A 6562-nucleotide genomic window follows, 5' to 3' on the forward strand; every position below is an offset into this window, starting at 1 on the left:
CCTCCTTGGGCAAACAGCACCTGCGTTGCAATGGCAGATCTACAGGCCCCCTGGCACAATCCGAGCTGGGGATGTTTATGGTCCGTCTGTCCCTTCCAAATCTCTTTCCCTCCTTGGTGCAGTAAACCGAAACCGCTCCAGGAATCCAGGGGGCAAAGGAATTTCGGGCATGGACGATATTTTTGTGGCAAGTTAGCGGGCACGACGCTGGGAGCCACGCTCGCTCAGGGGTGGCGTTCAGGGTCCCTCGAGGGGCAGCACTGGTCACACAGCGAGGTTGATGAGTCAGCTCCTGGACTTGCGCTAAAGGGGTCTATTTTAGCAGACAGCCCAGGTTTGATCCCTCCTGCCTACAACTAGCCCAGTGCTTTGCATGAGCAATGTGGGTCCTGAAGGAGTCCCGAGGTCCCCCCGGTCCCGGCGCTAGGTGCTGTATGCACACGGTCCCTTTCTCCTCCTGGTAGCCCAGCTACAAGCCACGGGCTTGGTCCATCACGCTGCTCCTGGCCCTCGGCCCGGCTTGTGAAACGCGTGCATCTCCTGAGTCATTTTTCCTCAACTGCAGTTTTCCACTACCTCCTTGGAGAAGTTGGAGCCTGGCTGGGGCCCCCTGGGGGATTTTGTCCCCTGCATTTTATACCAGCTTGGCCGAGATTTGAATTTAGCCCTAATTGCATCCCAAGAGAATTCTGTCACTTGTGTGCTTGGGTGGGAGGCTAATTGTCTAAGGAGGAAATTGACTCCCGGGCCTGGGTGCCAGCACACAGCAGAAGCCCTCAGACCATGATTCTCAGTTGCTCCATTCCCACACCAGGGACAGGGATGAAAGGCCGGGAGTGGGGAGAGGAGGCACGACGGTAGCTGTGAACTTTAAGCCATCTTTCTGCTCCCTGTATCCTGGAGCTGTGCCCTGCCCGATCCCTGGGGTCAGTTAGAGCAGCCTCAGGGCTGCTCTAACATACACTGCTTCCCTGCGGGGGCATACAACGCAGAGAATAGCCACAGCCCAGAGCACTCCAGCTCCCCCTCTGACATGCTCCCTGCACCAGGGATGGAGGCCAGCTTGGCTCACTGGACATGTCTGCAAACAGCCCTCATCCTCCAGCTTGAAACTCCCCAGCTGGATTTTCTCTCTTCAGCAGGCCCAAATCCACAAGCCCTTGGACTGGGGACAGGGTGTTCAGAGGCAGAGTGTGACGACTGTTCTTGGCCGTCTCTCAGGAGCTCAAGGCTTGTCAGAGGTGTTAACCCTCCCCACACTCCCCCTGCGAGGGGAAAACTGAGACACAGAGATTTGCTTCCAAGTTATACTGTAAGTCATTCAAACTGGGCTAGAGCACAGGACATGCCCGAGTCCCAGGCCCTGCTTTAATCTCTACCCCTCTTCCACAGCTGGGAATTGAACCCAGGAGTCCTGACTCCCAGTCCCCCCTGCTCTGACCACTAGGCCCAACTCCTCTCCCAGAGCTGGGAATTGAACCTGGGAATCCTGACTTTCCTTCCTCCTCCCTGCTCTCACCTCTGCCCCCCAATATGCTGTAGCAGCCATACCCAGCCCAGGAACAACTGGGCTGATTCCCACAGGGCCTGCATTGTTCCCAGCATTTCCCTGGGGCAGGCTGGGGTGCAGAGTGCGAGAGGGGGCTCAGGGCAGGGGGTTGGGGGCTCAGGGCAGGGGGTTGGGGTGCAGAATACAGCAGAGGGCTCAGGCCCCCTCCCCCAGGGGCCACAGGGACGTGGTGCTGGCCGCTTCCGGGAGCGGTGCGGGGCCAGGGCAGGCAGGGAACTTGTATTAGCCCCACTGCACCACAGGGCTGGCAATTCCGCAGGCCGGATCCAAAGCCCTGACGGGCCGGATCCAGCCCACGGGCCGTAGTAGGCCAAAGACTCGGAAAGCCAGTTTTAACCCAGATATATTTAATTAGCTCGCTGAAAATGCATTGAAGAGTGCCATACAGTCTGTGTGTTATTCTCTGCACCATGCAATGGGAAAAGGTTTTACGTGCATCTCAGCAAAGCACAATTCGCGCTATCGAGCAAAGGGTCGATCGTTTCTTCCCTCTACTCCCACTCCCCCCACCCCATGGGCTTCCTGACAATCAATTAGAACCTTTGCTACTCAGTACCAGGCCAGGACGCCGGGGTTCTCTTTCCAACACTGCCATGTGATTTGTGACCTGGAACCGCTCTGCAGGCCTCAGTTTCCCTGCCTGTACAACAGGAGGTAGGTGGGTCTCATTCCTCCAGGTGGGGCTGCGAGGCCTCCTTGTTAGCAAAAATCTTGGCTGACAAGGGGCTGGAGGGATTTTAGGGTTTGCTATTCTTTAGTCTTCCCGGTCATTTTCTGTCCCCGGCGTTACAGCCAGGCAGGACAAATCAGCGTAAATGAAAAGAGGAAGCTGTTTCTTGAGCCTCAGCCTAAATCCAAGACCCAAGCAGTGATCTGGAACTTGCAGAGGGAGAGAGATGCCAGGGTACCCGTGTGATGGCATGACGCTGCAAAACACAGATCTCTCATAAGGGCAGGGTGCGCAGGCTGTCAGACGAGGGAGCCCATGTTCACAAACGGCCCAGGCTGCAGGGAATAAAAGAGAAATAGCAGAGGGAGCCTGGGCTGGGCTTAGAGAAGAAATCAGGACTGGAGGGAGTTGGGGGGAGAGTCAGCCCCGTGGGAAGGGCGCAAACTGTCAGCGGAAGAGATGCTGCTGCCCAGGGTTTAAACACTGAACAATTCCCGAGCCAAGTGTTGGTTCCCCAGAAATCAAAGCAGGGTGAGGAATGGACTAACTACGGATCGCACAGTGAGTCAGTGCTGGGGCTGGGAATAGCACCCAGGAGTCCCAGCTCCCATTCACCCCCCTTGCTGCAACCACTAGACCCCACTTCCCTCCCAGAGCTGGGAATAGCGCCCAGGAATCCTTGGTCCCAGCCCCCCTGCTCTAAGCACTAGACCCAGCTCCCCTCCCAGAGCTGGGAATAGCGCCCAGGAATCCTTGGTCCCAGCCCCCCCCCCCGCTCTAACCACTAGACCCAGCTCCCCTCCCAGAGCTGGGAAGAGAACCCAGGAGTCCTGACTCCTCACCCCCATGTTCTAATCACATCCCTCCCCTCCTAGAGCTGAGAATAAAACCCAGGGCTCCTAGCTCCCAACCCACCCCCAACCGCTAAGAAGACCCCTCCCCTCCCTGAGCTGGGATTAGAACCCAGGAGTCCTGGTGCCCCTTCCCCATGCGCTAATCACTAGCCAGGAGTGCTGACGCCTAGCCTGAGTCCCTGCCCTGCCCTGCCCTCCATAATGCAGCAAAAAGAGCAGGGAGCGGCTGTAGATTTACAATCGCTAAAGCCCTGAAGAGCTCCATTCCCCACGCCCCAAACGCACCCAGCAGCACAGACTGAGCTCCCCGCCCCCTCCAGGGCAGGGGGAGGCCCCGAGCTGGGTCAGCTCCCCATGCCAGGCAGGAAGAAATGAAAGAGTCTTGCTGGGCGCTGTGGGCCCCGACCCAGCCCACCCGTGGCGCTTGTCCAGCCTGGAGATGGGTGGGGCTTAGAAGGGAGGATCCCGGCTCAGTTTGGCGGGGGGGGGGGGAGTGCCCTGGAGGAGCGGGGTACAGGAGCCCAGGGAAGAAGGGGGTTTCTGCTTGGGGAACCTGCTTGAAAGTCTTGGCTGCCCAGACCCTCGGAGAGAGGGAGGGGGCTGGTTCTTGTCTGGGGCTCGGCCTTGGCATGCTGGGGATGCCCCCGACTCTCTGTGGCTGGATTACGTTACCCCCATCAGGGGGGGCAGATGCCATGAGCAGCAGGGCTGGACTCTGGCAGGAACCATGCCCACCCTTTCCTCATGGGGGCTGGAGGGATATAACCCTTTACAGGCCAAATGCTGGGGCAGTCACCCGTCTCCCTAAATTCCCCCTTTGCTCCAGTTCAATAACAGGTTTTAAACGGCTGCTGTGCTCCACCCCAGAGGCAGCTGCATGTCAGCACCGGAGAAGTCTTTCTAATATACAGACTCAAGCACTTTCAGCCCCCCGTGGCTAAGGGGAGAGGTACAGGCAGTGACATGAGACATGGGGAGTGCCGGGGGGAAGGGGGGGGAGAGGAGCTTATTCAATGTAATGCTACTGAAAATGCAGAAGACAGGCTGTGAAAGCATTCGAACCCGGAGTCACTTCCAGCAGAACAGACCCGGGTTGGGGAGCACAGCCAGGGGGTCGGAGAAGCTGAAATTCTATCTGCAAAGGGGCAGAGGAAGGCAGTGAAAATGATTAGAGGATGGAAGAGCCGCCGTCCGAGGGGAGATTGAGAAGACTGGGGCTGTTCAGCTTGGAAAAGAGGCGACTACAGGGGGAAAGGACAGAGGTCCATAAAATCATGACCGGTGCGGAGAAAGTGACGAGGGACGTGTTAGTTACCCCTTCACAGACCACAGGAACCGGGGCCTCTCGCTGAAATTAATAGGCAATGGCTTTTAAACGAGCGTACGGTATTCTTCACAGAACGCAATTCTTCACAGTCAACCTGTGGAACTCACCGCCAGGGTACGCTGTGAAGGTCAAAAGTATAACTAGGTTCAAAAAGGAAAAGTTCCTGAAGGATAGGTCCATCAATGGCCATTAGCCAAGATGGTCGGGGGGACGCAACCCCTAGCCTCAGACTGCCAGAAATTGGACTGGACAACAATTGATCATTCAAAATTGCCCTGTTCTGTTCATTCCCCCTGAAGCAGCTGGCCCCTGGCCACTGTCGGAAGACAGGATACTGGCTAGATGGGCCATTGGTCTGACCCAGTGTGTTCTTATCCTCGTCTTGTGTGGCTAGGGCTCACTCGGGCATTCAGAATGCAACGCCTTCATGGCTTCGCTCCATGCTCCATTGTCCTGGGCAAGGCCCAGCAGGAATAACCCTTTGGGAAAGTGCAAAGATAAAGAGCTCCACGCATCGTTTGCAAAGCTGGTCTAGCCCAAAATGAGACCCCGAACAGCGATAGGTGAGCGCTCCCTTCTGTGGAGAGGTTGGCAGGCGAGGCTTGGACGTAGGCAGTTCTAGTCCCCAACCCACTGACTCCCACAACTGACCTCTTCAACCCAATCTGAGACATCTAGAGCCTGATCTTCAGAGATCATAGACTATCAGGGTTGGAAGGGACCTCAGGAGGTCATCTAGTCCAACCCCCTGCTCAAAGCAGGACCAATCCCCAATTTTTGCCCCAGATCCCTAAATGGCCCCCTCAAGGATTGAACTCACAACCCTGGGTTTAGCAGGCCAATGCTCAAACCACTGAGCTATCCCTCCCCCAATGGGTGACCCACCAAACCAGCTGATGGCCAGGGGAGCTGCAGCTCTGAAAACCAGGCCCTGAGCATCTCAAACTGGGGCCCCCCAAAGTGGAGGCGTCGAAAGCTCAGTGGCCATTTTGGAGGTTTTGCACTTGGCCTCCTTGTGCCATCAGTGGAGCAGCTAAACGGGAAGCGAGTGAAGGTCACGGGCCTGGTTTTAGAGTCAGGTTTGTGGGCCCAGTTGGGCTCACATAGACACCCGCCCAATTTTGCTTGCCAACCAGGTAGTCAGTCCTTGAAGTCACAGCAGCTGAGCCCATGTTTGGTTCTGGCCGCAGCGCAGGAGGCTGGGCGCGGCACCTGGGAAAGGCAGCAGTCACACAGCGGGAGGAGTGCTTGTAACCCCTCCGCTGTGTGTATGCCCAGATTTTAAATGGCTTTAGTGCCATGGGCCTGCCTCTGTTCCTGCACTCAGGGGAGAGACAAATCCAGTGTTACCCCCACACCCCTGAGTGAGTCACCAGCAGCCCTGACTGAACCTGGGATTTCTGGATCTGTACACAGGCACCTTCACTGCCCGAGCTAAGCAACTTGGGTCTGTTAGGTGCAGCAGCCGATCAACCCCAATATGTGAGGGACAGAGTGTTGCATACGGTGGGTGTGGGTAAGGCTGGCTTTGCCTTGAAGCCACCTTTCTGCTCCCAGTATTCTGGGGCTGTGCCTGGCCCTGCCTCCGCCTCAGCACCCATTAGAGCAGCCCTGAGGCTGCTCTATTTTAAGCTTTACTCCCCACGGAAGCAGGGTCTGGGCGCAAGGCAAGTGCAGAGGCTAACCTCAGCTCCAGAGAGGTCCCCTGCACAGGGGAGAGTCTTAGGGGGGCACAATTTCAGCCCCTTGTATAGCCCACCAGAGCAGCCTCAAGGGGCCCTGGTGTAGCCAAGAACCAGGTCCCTTCTGTCTAGCACTGGGCCTATCACCATGGCAACCTGTTCCTTTGGCAGAGGCCTTTTAACTAGGGGAACTGAAGTCCCTCCTCGGCTTTACAACTCACCTGCTGTCTGGGTTAGCATCAGCTCCTGCCAGCTTCAGAGCTCCCCCGATCCAGTGAGCATCATTTACTAGGCAACCCTCCTGGAGTCCTCCCGGAAGATATTTGCTGGGGACCGACCTTCCGGCCTCAAGTGATCCTGCTTAGGCAGTTACACTGGGGGAAGAGGGGGCACTGATTGGGCTCAAGGGTAGGGGGACGTGGCCTTTCTGCACTAAAAGAGGTTTCATGCTGAAACCAG

This window comes from Natator depressus, chromosome 24, assembly GCF_965152275.1.
Source record: "Natator depressus isolate rNatDep1 chromosome 24, rNatDep2.hap1, whole genome shotgun sequence".
NCBI lineage: Eukaryota > Metazoa > Chordata > Testudines > Cheloniidae > Natator > Natator depressus.